At 43.5% G+C, this 17,078-nt stretch overlaps 1 protein-coding gene across 1 annotated transcript in view; it reads right to left on the bottom strand.

The window, feature by feature from the left end:
* The window catches only part of trpc5a (transient receptor potential cation channel, subfamily C, member 5a), a 59,595-nt gene extending 56,942 nt beyond the window's left edge, over nt 1-2,653 (bottom strand). The window contains exon 1 of the mRNA XM_064349317.1: nt 2,131-2,653. The gene's annotated coding sequence lies outside the window, so the exon portion shown is untranslated. The remainder of the gene's footprint in view (nt 1-2,130) is intronic.
* Nucleotides 2,654-17,078: the final 14,425 nt, after the last annotated feature.

The raw sequence follows: 17,078 nt of genomic DNA, 5'->3' as shown, positions 1-17,078 counted from the left end.
TGGCGGCCTTGGCAATGACCACAGATTAGTGGTGAGGGGTCTGCAATTGGCTGGAATGCCAAAACTGCTGGCAAAGCAGCTGGCAAGATACTGTTCCATGTCAGCAATAATAGGCAGCCGCCATATTCACCCCTAATGAACCTGCACGTTTCCATGTCATCGTTATGTGCTGTATTGTGTGTCTCTACTGCCCTTTGATTTTTCTTTAGTAAATGGAAATGAATAAAAGTATTAAAATGTGTGTGTTTGTGTGTATACTTGTTTTTGTGTGTGTGTGTTTGTATGTTTGTGTGTTTGCATGTATTTTTGTGTGTGTGTGTGTGTGTGTGTGTGTGTATGTTTATATGCTTGCAAGTTTGTGTGTTTGCGTGTGTGTGTGTGTGTGTGTGTGTGTGTCTGCGTGCGTGTGCGTGTGTTTGTGTGTGTGTGTGTGTGTGTGTGTATTCTCTTGCGTGTAGCCAGGCACTAATAGTACAGTATAACTGAAATCATGAAGCAGATTTAAAGTGCATTCCCACACATTGCTGCTGTTTACAATCCACACGACTCCCATCCACCCAACACCAGCCAACACAGCCACCATCTAAAAAACATCACAATCACAAATACTATCATCACCTTTCACACAATATCACAACCTCCCCCTCAACACACACACACAATAACACGACCCCCCCAACACACACACACACACACACACAATAACACAACCCCCCCCCCAACACACACACACAATATCACAACCCCCCAACACACACACACAATATCACAAGCCCCCCCAACATGCACACACACACGCAGGATCCCCATACCCACAACACCACAGCCAAACAAACACACCGAATCAGAAGCCAAATTAGCTCAGAATACACTCCATCGAAAATGCCCAGAAGCATTGTGCCAGAACCCCTTATAATGAAAAAAATCACAGTCAGCGAAGAACCAACAACATAAAACAAAAACGGAAATGCATTGAAAACATATTAAATATTAATTAGCAACAAGCTTGTTATTAATGCATATTTAATATGTTTGTCAATGGATTTCTGTTTTCATTGCTGTATGTAATTAATTTACTTTCATATCCACCACAGAACTGCAGAGATCATGCACATATCCTACAAATTTCAAACCTTTCCTTCACAAAAACTGGGCTTTGAGAGACTACAACTGAATATTTAAGGAAAAAAACAATCACAGTGGACATTCTTGTTATATCCACAGGATTATTTCCACTGCATCATCAAACATGATGAATCTTGCTCATTTCCCTCAGTGTAAAATAAGAAATGTTTTTTACCATTCCTTTTAATATAACTCATTAATCCGTACCGATTGTTTCAATACACAGAATTAGGTACCTATAAACCAGGCCTGCGATTGCGCCTTTGCTTTTTGCATTTGGTGTTTTCTCCATTAATGAATAAATGTATTGAACAGACTGTAGAGAATAAAGGGTGAGTGATTTATGGGGATATTTACCGGAATACCTCCTTTGCTCTGGTCTTTTCTGGAGCGGTGCCAGGGGAGATTAATTAGAGTGTTAATAACCTGAGGCTACAGTGCCTCTATCACTGATGAGCTGGAGGGGGGAACCGCGGTGAGGAGATGGGGTGCATGATACGCCACCGACTCAGGGCACCCCAACATCGAGCCCTCGCGCACCGACACGTTTAACCACCGAAGGCACGGGCAGTCTTCTCCAGCCTCAGCCACAAATCAAAGGCATAGTTTCATTCAGCGCTTTCTAAAATGTGCTGATTGATTCATGCAATCATTACCTTTTTCTTTTTGTAAATACGATGGAAAATTCCACAGATAATGCAACATAATTACAAATTCCTGTCAGACCCCCACTCCCTCCTTAAACCCCTCAGAAATCTTGCATTATTAATGTGTTTCATAAAACAATGCCAATATGCCTCCAACAAACAACATATTTAACATTTAGTGTGGACAAACAGTCCCGCAGAGAGAAAGAGAGGGTGAGAGACGGAGTGAGAGAGAGAGAGAGAGAGAGAGAGAGGGGAGAAAATTAAATAATCTATCTTGCGCACCGAGATGTTTTTCCCAGCTCTGAGAGTGAAGATCTCCACAGCCGGAGAGACGGACGATAAAGCAGACTCTTACCTGTGGTGCGTTTCTACATTCTGGGTTCGGGGGTGTGCGGTGCGCTCCGCAGAGCTCAGGCTGGGGTCCTCATGGTTCCTGAGGAAACGGGGGATCGGCGTGGAGATGCGGGGAGGCGGGCACACACGCAGGGCTGCGCAGGGAGACCCCGTCTGCACCCACAGCATCTCCACAGCGCCTCTCTCCTCCTCTTCCTCGCACCCCAACCCCGGTGGTCCTGGCGCCAGTCGGCCGCGCGCGGGAAGGACACGCTCAGAGCCGGAGAGGGTACGGCGACGGCGGTGGCGGCGAGGCTGACAGAGCGAGGTGCTCCTGCGTTCTCTCCCTCCGTCTGGCGCAGCTCATTCACCCATCCTCGGCGCTGCGCGGCGTGGGGTGGGGTGGGGGGGAGCGCTCGGAGTTCTGCGGCGTGCGCTCGGTGCGGTTGTCAAGGTATCGGTTGGAGCGCGGTCACCGTGGCGGCAGTGTCTCCTGCTATGCACTGTTGCTCTCTACTGAAACAACGCTCTCCGTGTTCCCTCTCCCCCTCTTCCCTCCTCCCTTCCCTGTCGCCCCTCTCTCCCTCCCTCCCTCCCTCCCTCACGCCCTCCCCCCCTCCTGTCGGCTCTAGCGTCAGGTTGTTATGCTGCTCTTGCGGTCGGCTTGTCTCCCTCTTACCTAACCCTTCCTGATCCTGCTGGATTTGTGTGTTTCTCTGTGATCTCCTCTCCACAGTCACAATTCATCAAAGCTCCTCATGCCCTCACCTGTTCTGCTCCTTCTGCCTTTTACCATATATGGTAAAGATACACAAAAAGATTCCAGCCGCCTCCCCCATAAGCATACTGTGGGAATAGAGAGACAGTCTTTTAGGGATGGGAGAGATAGAGTGGTATATTTGTTGTGAATGATAGAGTGGTATATTAGCTGTGAGAGATAGAGTGGTATATTAGCTGTGAGAGATAGAGTGGTATATTAGCTGTGAGAGATAGAGTGGTATATTAGCTGTGAGAGATAGAGTGGTATATTAGCTGTGAGAGATAGAGTGGTATATTAGTTGTGAATGATATAGTGGTATATTAGCTGTGAGAGATAGAGTGGTATATTAGCTGTGAGAGATAGAGTGGTATATTAGCTGTGGTGTACCAGGACCGGGAGTAAAGGTGCAGTTTGAGGCTCTGATTCAGCGTCCCAGAAGACATGCATTGGTGTGAGACCGGTGTGTCATCAACACAGTGATGTTTACAGTGTTAAAATGATAGCACATTGTGAAAGGAACCCCACAAGCTGCATCAGGGGACCCCATGACGTGCAACAGACCATCTCCCGAGACTCACTCCAGAACGTTCCTTCACTGGTCCCTGGTTCAGACCCATGTGACCAAACCAAAGACTGCATAGTAATCTGCTAGCGCTCCAACCTCTCTGCCGCGCACACACTTGATTCCTGCAGCCCCTATGGATCCTCAACAGCTACAGTCCAGCAGGTCCCCAGTCTCCACCCTCTTCATAGGATGCAGGATGGCTGAATCCATTCAGTAATTGAATCAATTAAGTAATTAAGGTCTTGGCTGCAATGAAGGCCTTTTGTAGTCATTCTCCCAACACAAAATGGAGCGAGATACACTTATATATCGCTCTGTTTAAAATTAAATTAATGTTCCGTAAGTGTGTCATGTGGTATATTTATTCATTTATTTATTTATTTATTTATTTATTTATTTATCATGGCTTTGTTCCACATCAAATGAATAAATACAAAGGGGACAGTGTAAAAACAAGACCAAATAAGTACTTCTCCATTTCATAATAACTTTAACAATCAGTGCCTGCCTGGTTCACCGTAATAAACAGAAAGATCAAGAACAAAATTTTACATGATGAAGAAGCGAGACGCTACAGACAGCTAAGAGGAGAAGAAAAGAATAAGCAGAGTGAAATAAAACAACGGGGAAAAGAGGAGAGTGCAGGCAGGCTCTGAGTCCCCGCACATACAGTACTGCGACAATAAGCTTTTTACACTCACACTCGCTGAGACAGACTGCTGCACGGACTCAGCACACGGGTTTGGAGGGGCTTATGAATATGGTAATATCAAACTCTCTCGCTCTCTCTCTCCCTTTCCCTCTCTCTTCTATCTCGCTCTCTCTCTCACTATGGCTCTCTCTCTCCCTTTCTCTCTCTCTTTCTCTCTCTCTTCTATCTCGCTCGCTCTCTCACTATGGCTCTCTCTCTCCCTTTCTCTCTCTCTCTCTCTCTCTCTCTTCTATCTCGCGCTCTCTCTCTCTGGCTCCCTCTTCTACCTCTCTCTCTCTTTCTCTCTGGCTCTCTCTCTCCCTTTCTCCCTCTAGCTCTCTTCTCTCTCCCCCTCTCTCTCTCTTTCTCTCTCTCTGCTTGCTTATTTTGGAGGAGTTGCATTTGCTCTCTCTCTGAGCAGGTTTAGAACATGAATATGAAAAATATCGAGCTGCAGCTGGAGGGCACTGACGGGAGCCACAGGGAGAGACACCAATGTGCTGTTTGTCCACTTTCTGAGAGAGAGAGAGAGAGAGAGAGAGAGAGACAGAGAGAGAGCAAGAGCATGCATGTGAGCTAGTTTCTGTGAAACATTCGGATACTGAAAATATTGCAGTGAAGACAATCACGAACTGGCTAAAACTGGAACAGTCTTAATGGGAGTAAGGGATGCTTGTAACATCTACAGCTATATTTCTCGGGGGCTGATGTTTTAGCCAACAACTGCGTAACGCAAAATAGCACAATAAAATGTATTTACTAAGCATGCACAAAGGTATTTGTATGTATTAGTGTACTAGATTTATGCCTGCATAGTATTAATGTGGAATAGAGGATTCATGGAAATCATTATAATCCAACCATAATCCTGGTGAGATTTATCAATACTCACAGCACTTACTGAGGTGTTCTTGAGACATGTCACGTGTAAACTCTGCATCGGGTTAAACAGAATTGTTCTGCTCAAATGGCTGCAGTAGTAACTGTTGCTAGGGTCCTGTCTTCCTGTGTCGATCTCTCTCTTTCCTGACTGATTCTGCCTCTGAGAATTGCCCTCCACTCTCCTGCTGTCAGCTGTCCAGCCCCGGGCGAACCAGAGTCTTCGTAACCACAGAAACCCCTGGAAAGGATAAGAGCCACGGAACGGGATTAATTAAATGAATTTATCTGTGGAGCTAATCAATAGTTCCACCCCTCCCCCTGCAAGGGCCAGGGTAAGTACTCAGACAAATCTGCATCCTTGCACAATGAGGTTCAAATCTCTTCTTCCTTTTCTTATTCTTCTTCTTCTTCTGCACCCATCTGCTTCCTCTGGACAAAGCAGTTTTTTTAGTTCGTAGCATGACATAACTGAAATGTGCTGCATTGTGTTTTTTTATGCCAAAGTATTTGTTCTTGTTTTATTTGGTTCGTCACATTCTCCCATCTGTCTGAGCCTCTAATTCAATCTATATTTTGTGCAGCTCAATTTTGAATAAGGTTGTTGCAAAGTGTTTTACACTGGACATGAAGTGCAGAGATATGACAGTGTAATATGTGTGAGACTGTGTGGTAGATTAGATTAGGTGTTAGGTAGTGAAGAGCATGTTAGGCAGTGTAGAGGGTGTTAGGCAGTGTAGAAGGGGTTAGGCAGTGTACAGCTTGTTACACAGTGTACAGGGTGTTAAGCAGTGTAAAGAGTGTTAGGCAGTGTAGAGAGTGTTAGGCAGTGTAGAGGGTGTTAGACAGCGTAGAGAGTGTTAGACAGTGTGGAGAGTGTTAGGCAGTGTAGAGGGTGTTAGACAGTGTAGAGAGTGTCCGGCAGTGTAGAGAGTGTTAGGCAGTGTAGCGGGTGATAGGCAGTACAGAGGGCGTTAGGCAGTGTAGAGGGTGTTAGACAGTGTAGAGGGTGTTAGACAGTGTAGAGAGTGTTAGGCAGTGTAGTGGTGTTAGGCAGTGTAGAGTGTGTTGGGCAGTGTAGAGTGTGTTAGGCAGTGTAGCGGTATTAGGCAGTGTAGAGAGTGTTAGGCAGTGTAGCGGTGTTAGGCAGTGTAGAGTGTGTTGGGCAGTGTAGAGTGTGTTAGGCAGTGTAGAGGTGTTAGCAGTATTGCTGGTCAGAGGGAGTGCAGTGCGTTTGAAAACGTGTAGTTAGCCAGAGAGGGACAGGTTGGGGACTTATGGGGAGGAGGGGAGCTGGGATGTTTTTGCCAGTGTTTATTTCCATTACAGGGGGCTGGGTATTGATTTGTGGGGGCTCCCGCAAGAGCACTTTGGTCCATTTTAGGGAGGGGGAGGAGGTGATTACTAAGACAGATGTTCCTGATCCTGCCCCATGGGAACATGTGTGGGGGGGAAGACTGTGTCTCTCTCTGTTCTATACCTTTATACATATATGCAGAATGACACTCCTTCAGACATATCTGCACAGGGGACACTGCATTTAAAATACACAGGTTAATGGGGCGACATAGCTCAGGAGGTAAGAGCGGTTGTCTGGCATTCGGAGGGTTGCCAGTCCCGCCCTGGGCGTGTTGAATTGTCCCTGAGCAAAACACCTAATCCCTAACTGCTCCCAATGAGCTGATTGGTACCTTGCAGACTTTCTCCATTGGCGTGTGAGTGTGTGTGTGAATGGGTGAATGAGAGGCATCAATTGTAAAATGCTACAGTCCCGTAGCACTGGGAATACAGTCATATTTGTTGTAATATAGTGCCTGGAAGAACACAAATATTTATATTAGTGCTGTCAACCAACAAATTTTTTTCCATTTGTTGAATTAGCCAGGAGATGAATTGGCAAACTTTCTACCTGTTAATTAAATATTAATATTCATATTCACTGGAATCTAATGTTAGCTGCAGGACTGCTTCTAACCTGTTGTCCTCGAATTGGGTAATCGGCTTCTCATTCGGTGGCAACCTGACTGCAGCTGAGATGGCTGGTACTTTGTGTTCCAATGCGCTCAGTGCTCCTGACTTAAAACAGCGCTGTTTGCTTAACGTTACGTGTCACCACTCCAGCTGAGTCAGACAGGCCGTTGGAGGCTTGCCCATCACCTTTTTTGTTTAGCTGGCTACTAACCGTAGCTATGAAAGGATACTTCACTTGCAGGTCATACAATAAACTTGCCATACTTGGCCCTTATATGAAAACCTCTGTTTACAATTCAGACAATGTACTTTTCTATGGTCTGGCTTCCTTCTGCATCTAACTTATTAAAAAAAGTGTTAGTGTAAAATCCCCTGAGGGGTTGGTGTCCCTCCATTTGTTCAGCCAACGACCAGCATGACGCTAGCAGGTTTAATGACCCGGATGCTATTGATTTTGCGCCGTTTCCTATTTCCCAGATAACGCTGACTGCATTATTTAAAGCGTAGAAAAATGTAATTTAAAAAACTAAAACGACTGATCATTTTTTATTAAAAATTATTTGGCAACTGAAGCATTATTTGATTAATGGGACTTAATATGTATTAATATGTAAATGGATACAGCCCTAATTTATACAATAGTATAGCGTTAGGGCTACTGAAATATGTATGCAGAATTACAGTGCTTGGGGGCTGAGTAATATTTATTGAGCCATATAATGCTGAGGACTACAGAAATTTGTAAACAAAAATATAGTGCCTTGGAGTAGAATTGTATTTATACAGTAAAACAGTGCTGGGAACTAGTCTTTCACACGTATGTGTTATTACCGTAACACTTTAGAAACACCTCTCAGAATATGTGTGTGTGTGTCTGTTTGTGATGAAGAAACCTAGCTCCTCCCTCATCCCTCCTTCTGCTCTCCTTCAATCTTCATGTGATGGCTCTTCCTCATTCCATCTCTTACTTTTATGACCTTTTTCTTGCTACAAAAACAGAGCTGCTGTATATTTGTGATATCAATCAAAGCAAAGGTTCCTTTTGATGCCTTTCCTAGTAAAATTTTCACACCTTTTATAGGACAAAAAACTGCGTGCGCCTATAAAATGTTATTCATTACAAGCTGATTCCAACCTTATAGAATAGAATAGAATTACTTTTTTTTTCCCAAGGGGAACTTCAGGATTATGTATTAATATAGATAAACGAATCAACTAATTTGAAAGCTGAAATTACCAACACATTATAATCTTAATAATTTTATTCTGTTTGTATGATTCCACAATCTAGTGGGGTTTAAGGTAAATGAATGTCTACTGTTTAAATATTAAAGGCTAATTCTTTTGCACTCTTGCTGGATGAATGCATACTAACTGAGGCATTCATAATCCTACGCTCTGTTTTCCCCATTAGTGTGCCACGGGCAGGAGCAAAGGAAGGTGACTGTAAATTAAAGCTGCATGAATTTATGTCCAGTGCGTCCGGAACACAAGGTACCGCAAGCTCTCGTCTGGAGAACGGCACCTCATTTTAGTAATGGAGACTTCTGGAAAACGTCGAGGCCTCGTCATCCCTAGCGGTGGAAAAGCCGCCGTGCTTCCGCCGACATCGCCGCGGTGACCGGGGAAGGCCGCGCCGACCTGCGCGGCCGCGGCGGAGGATCTGCCGTCTCGGGCCGCCGCCGTTCCTGCGGTGGACAGTCAGAGAGCTCCGCCGTCGCCGCCGTAGTGATGCTTATCTCTCTCCTCTGATTAAGTACGTTAACAAACGCCTGTCCACGCGTGAGCTGGCAGACCGTCACCCTGAGCTAACCTGGAACGAGCAGTGCAGCGCTAAGGAGGGCCTACAGCCCAGCATAGCTCCTGCCATGATGAAGATTAATGCATTTAAAGAGAGAAAGAGGCAGAGTGAGAAAATGAGTGAGGGAACGACAGTGAGAGATTGGGGAGAGAACCATGAGGTAAAAGTCAGATCTATGTGGGGGAACATCGCCCTACAACACCATGGTGCCAAACTAACCCTTCAAAAACTCTGAAAATCATGATTAAATGGTTTGTGCCCAGGGACCCAGAGAGAAGTCTACACATTTTAGTCTAATTCAAAGTGACAGGGATCTTGGAGCTTCAGGATCTCAAAGGAGACATATGTTGAAGTATTAATTGGAGTATTAATTTTCATACAGAATTTTATATGATAACATTGCAGGGGGTGCAGCCTTGTTCCTGGGGGCATCTATATGTACACCTGCAGTGTTACTGATTTTCAGTCTAATATCTGCTGCATATCTTTTTAAACATATTTCTATTTCCACTGTTCCCAAATTTGCAATGCCACATTGCATTTGTAGGATCATCCCGTTTTCAATGAGAGAGCAGCTTGGCACGCTTGTCCTCCAAAATGTGTGCAGTCAGCCACAAATGACTTTTGCTTTTCAGACTCAGAGGACAGGAGTCAGATGCCAAGTTTAGCAAAGCAGGAACTTCCGTGCGATGAAGTGAGGAGTACAGAACTGACTCCTGACTGCAGCAGTGCTGACTGGGATCGGGGGTCTGTAGGAGAGCACACGCAATTGGCTGTAGTATCACCCAGGGAGAGGGATTTAAATGGCTGGGTATCCCCTGCAATCTTGCACAAATGTGCCTCCTTTGGCCAATCGGATGACTGCAGTCTTACAGCATGGTAATTATCCCACTCAACTGGACTGCAGAAGAAAAAGTGGCCAAGAAGTCTGCAGCAATGGGACCTAGAGGCAGAAAGCAAAAAATAGAAACCCAACATTTAATAGCTCTGGTGGTTCAGTAAGGGTGTGAGGTGAATTTTTCTAGCATGGTATGGGTTCACTAGTACTTTTAGAAGACAAGGTTGATGTCAGTAGCTCGTTACTTAATGGTAATGAGCGGTCATCTTCACATGTATGTTTGTTTCCAGCTGAGCAGGGTGTCTTTCAAGATGATGAAGCCCCGTCAACAGAACACAAGCAGTTGCCCGGTGGTATGAAGAGGATGATGCAGGCATGGAATTGTCAGCCACCAGGTCTGGACTCTGCAATTACAGAATATTCTGGAACAACACCCGAGGCGGTGTTTTTCATTTCCATCAAAAAAGGGGTGAGCTAATGAACTTTCCCATGGAAGTGTGATGTCAAGAGTGTGACTCTTGAATTTCATTTTTTCAGAGCAACTCACAATGTAGGAGAAACGCAGGTACAATAGTGTGATAATGCCAGACCTGTCCAACAACATTCCCAGATGCTGGTAGACCCTAACACATGCAGGCCATACTGGCCCAAAGCCCTATTATCCATCCATCTATTATCTATACCTGCTTGTCCTGGTCAGGGTTGCAGGGGGGTCCTGGAGCCTGCATTGGGGGCAGAAATACACCCTGGATGGGCCACCAATCTATTGCAGGGCACACACACCATTCACATCATTGATTTAGAGTCTCCAATTAGCCTTCCTGCATGTCTTTGAACTGTGTGAGCACACGGAGGAAACCCACACGAACATGGAGAGCATGCAAACAGAAAGGCCCAGGCCGGGACTCGAACCCAGGCCATTCTTACGGTGAGGCGACAGTGCTACCCACTGCAACACCATGCCGCCCCCCTAAATCCTATGTGAGAAGAATTGTGAGAATACAAAAACTGGGAGTCAAAAGTAGTTAAAATGACATATTATTATCCACTTACATGGATGAATCATTCTCCCGGCATGGAGTAGGGCTTATTAACAAATCAATCATGTTGCTGCTGAAAATGAGGTTTGATTTTAAAAATATTTTCTAACCCACAGTTTTTAACATTTTGGACATGTTTTTCAAAATTAAAAAAAGAACTCTGAAATGCCTGCACAATCTCATCACTCAAGAATTTCACAGTTTCACAAAATACAATACTCAAACATGCAGGGTCCTGAATGGATTACTCCAATTTCTTTAGCTTTTAAAAGTGAATGTCACACAAAACCACATAGGATAACTGACATAACAGGCCATGCAGCCCAGATACACTCGTCGGTTACCTGCTTTTCTCAAAATAGTTTCCTATGCATGAGTAATATAATTAGCAAAAAGCAAATAAATCTTTTCATTTACTGCAGTTATCTTGACAAACTGGGCAAAGATATTTACTGATACTGATTATGTGTTGAATTGACAGCATCTTAAGCGTCTTGAGTTAAAATATGCTACAAAAGGTCATCTGGGTAGTGTAGAGGTATAAGGTATAAGCACTCGCTTACCACCACAGAGACCAGGGTTCAATCCCCGGCAGCGGTACTTCTGGCTTGGTCAGACGTTCCTACGAACACAATTGGCAAGTGTTCGCGGGTGGGAAGCCGGTGAGGGTATGAGTCCTGATCGCTGCATTAGCGACTCCTACTGGTTGGTCGGGGCACCTGTTCGGCAGGGAGGGGATCTGGGGGAGATAGCGTGAACCTCCGGACGCGTTATGTTCTCCCAGTGAAACTCCTGGCTGTCAGGCGAAAAGAAGCGGCTGGCGACTCCACATGTATCAGAGGAGGCATGTGGTAGTCTACACCCTCCCCAGACCGACAGAGGAATGTGCATCGACCAGGATCGTGATACACACGGGGAATTGGTATTACAACTAATTGGGGAGAAAATTGGAGAAAAATGGCAACAAAAAAAAACAAAAAAAAAATATATATATATATATGCTACAAAAAGAATGGCACCAGCTCATTTGTAATATGATACAAATAGGAATGCACACCATAAAAGTCCATTAAAAAAAACAGACTAGCTCCACAAATCAGTATGTCATCACTATAGGGCATGTTTTCCTCTGTTTTTCTATTCTGAAATGCTAACAAAAGAATACATATCAAGATGACCATTACAGTGACCTTGGACCTCCCATGTGAAAGTGAGTTTGCCTTCCTGTGAAACAATATATTCCTGTTTACCAGGGAGGCAAACTACCTGCATCAATAATCATCAATCTCTAGCCACAAATACTGTATAAATACGATTTGTTTGTCCAGAGTGATCTTAATAGTGTCCTTTGGCCAATTAGCTTGACGAATAACTTACTTTATTCATCTATACAGACAATAACACAGAGATAGCTAGTTTGTAATGTAAATCGAAATTTATTTCAGATAGCTAGCTAGCAGAACCATCACGAGTGTGTCCATGACCCTAGTGGGTCTGCTGGAAATGGTCCGAGCATTTAATATGTTGAGGAAGCAAGGCAAATAGAAGCCTATCGGGATCATCAATTCTGAAGCAGGAAGCGTAATTGTTGCACTTAACAGACTTGCCCAGTTGTGGACTTCATGGGTTTCAGAATCCAGGTCTGGAGGATTGTATGGTCTGAAGGTTTTCCATATGTTTCAAAACTAGTGATTCATGCAAGTCATTGACTGGAGTAAGAATCCACACATCTTTATTAGCTGTTGATTTCAACGAAACCACAAATACCCGCAGACACTGTGGCCCTCCAGTTGTTTGGCACCTCTGGTGTGCTGGATCACATGCCAAGTCACATTTACAATGAGGAGGACACAGAGCAGTGGCATGCAGAAAATGTAACGTCAATGCCCATCCCCCTTCCCCAAGGACGATGAATGTTTTATTCATACTGGTGAGACTGACAACAATGCACATATGTATGCAGGAAAAAAGCTGAAAAATTCAAAGATCGCAAACAGCACTATGATATAGAGAAAGGTATTTCTGAACCAAATAAAGGTTTTCGTTTCGTTTGTCTCAATTTTCAACAGCGCTTACATTAGCAATCTCCTAAACTTTTCAGCATCATCTGACAGATTAAAATAGCCTCTCACACAACCTATCAAATTTTATCCTTGCAGATGAAGTGTGATTGATATGACATAACATTATTTGGGTCCACTACAATAAATTGCTCTACTACAATTGTAAACAGCACAAATTGGCAAATTGACAAAGTAGCCTACTCAATGCAAATGTATCAACACTGGACAATGTTAACGGACAAACTCTGATTAAGGTTAGCTGAGATGCAGCCAATCATAGTATTCTTATAATAAAAGGAAGAGAGTAATACACTCCTAATACTAAATACACTCCCAAATAGTTTTTGTAGTTACTGTACTCTGTATCTGTATTATCTATACTATATAATGATTTTACATATGGGAAAGATTTTAAAAGTGCACCACCTATGGGTTTCAGTTTAGCCTACCAGGTTTTATAATCCCAAAAGAGATGTTGACAAGTTAATTAAAAAAATTCCTTTATTAATCTACACAGGTGACCCCTGCTTACGCTCTATTTATGACAGCAAACATCATATAGGAAATGCGATTAGGCTAATGTACACTCTCTTTCTGCCTGAATTTCACCTGTATTATCAAGGATAATTATGTATGCCATACATTTCCTTAGCATAGGCTAATAGATGGGCTAATAACCTAATCACCAAAATTTTACCATCTTCCACCATTTTCAACATAGGACAGAGTTAATTGGTCTACATTGCAATGCGATAGTAAAAGGTCTTTAATAATGCAAAAATTATAAATAAACAAATAATGCAATCATGACATGTCCAAATGTTGCTTCATTTCATTATTTTTGGTATATTTTTTATTCAACAGTATAAAATACACCTTCTTGTAACTTTCTGCAGTAAACACACCTTAGACATGCACAACGTTTGTCTTCTTTCCTTAACCCTGCACATCACATCATCACATGCTTGCCAACTAGGGCTCGAGAATATGATGTCAGTGTAAATACAATCTTTTTTTACATCTTGGCTTGTGGTATGCATGTTTTGCTATCAATAATGACAAAGGGCAAATTGGAGTTTTGAGCGCAAATGCATTAATACCAGTAGGGGGAAACTTTATATCCGTTGCTGAGGTTAAGAGCCAAAAAACGGTCACTTGTGGAAATGTGACTGCTTTTCATTTCTGAATGGACTGCCAGGGAGTTGGGATATCCCATGATGGATGACTGGATTGGTTAGGCAACTGTCCATCAAATTCATCCCAGGCCTGGAGCCCGCCCCTAGCATGAGCTACCATAAGGGGGAGACGCCAGGTAAAACTGTATACTGTGCTGTTATTTAGCTGTGTTCTGTGTTTTGCTAAGGACCAACTTCACTTTCATTCACTGATAAATTTGACCACATTCTCTCATCATTAGCCACAGTAGGTACAAAGTCTGCCTGTCTAATGGTTTCATTATTAGTGGTGCGTGTGTGAGGTTCACCGGAGGTTCAAAGGCACAACCTTCCCTTCTGTTCATACCATGAACATACAGTGGTCTACAAATGTTTAAGCACCTCTGGTCAAATTGCATGTTTTTTTGTGTGAAAAGAAGTTAGCACAACCTCCACAGGGAACAAACTTAAACATGACACATTGCCGTAAATATTAACTTTAAGTAATGACAATTACTTTTTATTTGCTGTATTCAAAAGGTTGAAAAAATAGAGCAGCAAATACAAGTTTGGGGACCCTGTCGTTGAGTCAGTAATACATCCTTTGGCAAAAAATGACAGTTGCTTGTAGCAGTTAAAAGTCTTTCTATTTTTGCTTTAGGAATGTTTCCTCACTCTTCCTTGCATAACCCTTCTAGCTCTGTAATATCCTTAAATCTTGCATGTACTGCATGCTTGAGATCTCCCCACAAATTTTCAATAATATTCAAGTCTGGGGACTGAGAAGGCCATTCCAAAACCTTAATTTATCATTCCTTTAAATGGTTCACGGTTGATTATGTTTTGGACCATTGTCCTGTTGAAATATCCAACCTCTTTTCACAGAGACTAGGACATTAGCTTCTAGGATTTGGCGAGATTTAGTTAAATCCATTTTTCCTTCTACCCACACAATATTTCCTGTGCCACTGGCTGCCACACAACCCCAAAGCATAATGGATCCATCTTCATGCTTAATAGTTGGCAAGGTGTTCTTTTCTTCAAATGTACCGTTAATGGCTGTGGTCATTAAAGAGTTACATTTTTGTTGATCTCTCTGGAAAAGTGGAAATTCCAATCTGGAAGCATTTAGATATCTTATAGCCTTCCCCCACTTTAAAAGAGTCAATTTAGGCAAAGCTAACGGGGTAAAACAGGCAATAACAGGTCCATGGGGGGCCTAGAGGTGTGTGTGCACATTTACACACATTTTTCCCTCCACAAATAATTTCTAGATCCATCCCTGAGAGTAAGCACAACATATTGAGAGGGTAGAAGGGCCAGAGTATTCATTAAGCTCTGGAATTGTCTTCACCTGGCTTAATGTAAGGCCTACTGTAACAAGCCAATCATGTTCTAAGTATTAATGGATTGACTGGAAGGGTACCTTTATTTACTGCTCTGTTTACTGCTTTTGACTGTTAAAAACAGCAAATAAATTGTATTTTGCATGACTGTGCATTAAAATTTGCAGACATAAGCCACATTTAATTTGTACACTGGAGAGGTTGTGTTGACTTCTTTTCACAGATTCGAGAAAATATGCAATTTGACCAGGGGTGCCCAATCTTTTACATACCATTCTATTCCCTAGATTCTGAGCTATGGTGTGTGTGTGTGTGTGCATTGAGCTGCCACTGACTGGCTGTTTACACGGACCCTGAGCAAGTTCCTGCATTTCTCCATGATTCCTCTGAATTCAGCCCTTAATTCCCTGTGCACCACACTTCTGCATCAGAATCCTTGGAACTCTTTGATCTGCGCTTAGCACAGTACATACAGCATCACAGTGCACTCAGAAACGTGAAATAAAAAATAATGCACCAATATGGTTTTTCCTACATGGCATCTTACTCAATAAACTGAGCTTAACTCAGCATATTGTGTCTCTGACCTTGTGAATAAAGGAGAATTCATTTTTAAACAACCAAGACTTATGTTATAAGAGCCTGTATACAAGTTGACCCCTTTGCATCGCCTGGTTGTTGAAATATTGAACTGTATTTGTTTACTGTCTGCCTGGCTGTGCACCCTTTTTAAAGAACATCTTCTTGTCACCCGTGCCAACACTGTCGAACCAAGCTGCCTCCAGACAGTAAACACCTTCTTTACGTGTTGTGCCTAAGGCCCCAACTTGTAAAGGAATTACTTACAGTGGATAATTTGTGTGATACTTGTGCTAACTTCCAATTTCCACAAGCTCACTGGGGAAAGGCTTTACCCCTTCACACAAATACTGTATGTGATTAGAATCTTCTTAACTGAACATTCTAATGCTGATGTAACAATCACTGCTGGTAACTGAAAGCAATGGAGTTCCAGCACGCTGACTTAGAATTTTGAAGAAAAAAAAAACATTCCAAAATACTTACTCTTCAAAGAGTTAAATGTGCTTCTGGCACCAGCTGCTTCCCATACCTGTCAGCTGTCTCATACACCAACAGCCTCCTGCCTCAGGGGTCAGCCTCTGCTTTACCTCGTAAGTGCTCAGTGACCCAGGTGTCAGAAAATGAGGGTAATGCACAGGCGACAGGCATGTCTGCAGTACTCAGGTCTATTCCTGAGAAGCTCAGTGCTGGTACCTCACCAGCCCCTTAACACTAAGCCTTCTCAGGCCCGTGACTTCCCAGAGTTAGAGGATGCCATGTTTTTTGCCGATGTTCCTGAGTCTTACTCACGTCTAGGCATAACCTCTTCAGGGCTCCATCCCCTTTATCCAAGTCTGGGTGTGATCACACATTACACCAGGAGGTTACCCATGTAGGGGAGCCTTGTGTCAAATCTGAACTGTGTGCCATTACAGAAAAGGCAAAGAACGCCCAAGGGCTTAACTAGCAGGAACCCCCTAAGCCACAATATTCAGTTATGGCAGCCATTTTTGAGAAAGACACAACACCATCCTCCTCAAGTGACAGAGATTGCAGTGCCAATCAGTACCTCCTTGAATCAGTCAGTATCAGCTTCAGCCTCCGGCAGGTGTTTTGCTGAGCTTGTGAATGTGCCTGGTGCAGTGGAGGGTAGCTGTACAAAGCTCCCTCCTCCCCCACTGACCCAATAATCGTGGGTGATGTGGGCCCACATCCTCTCTCTGGCCTGTCTGGCAAAATACTGCTCCTGAATAAACCACAGAGGCACTGCTGAGTCCTCCAGGAAAGCTTATCCCAGAGGC

The sequence above is a fragment of the Anguilla rostrata genome, chromosome 9 (assembly GCF_018555375.3).
Source record: "Anguilla rostrata isolate EN2019 chromosome 9, ASM1855537v3, whole genome shotgun sequence".
Lineage (NCBI taxonomy): Eukaryota > Metazoa > Chordata > Actinopteri > Anguilliformes > Anguillidae > Anguilla > Anguilla rostrata.
This window is presented reverse-complemented; position numbering and strand designations above follow the sequence as displayed.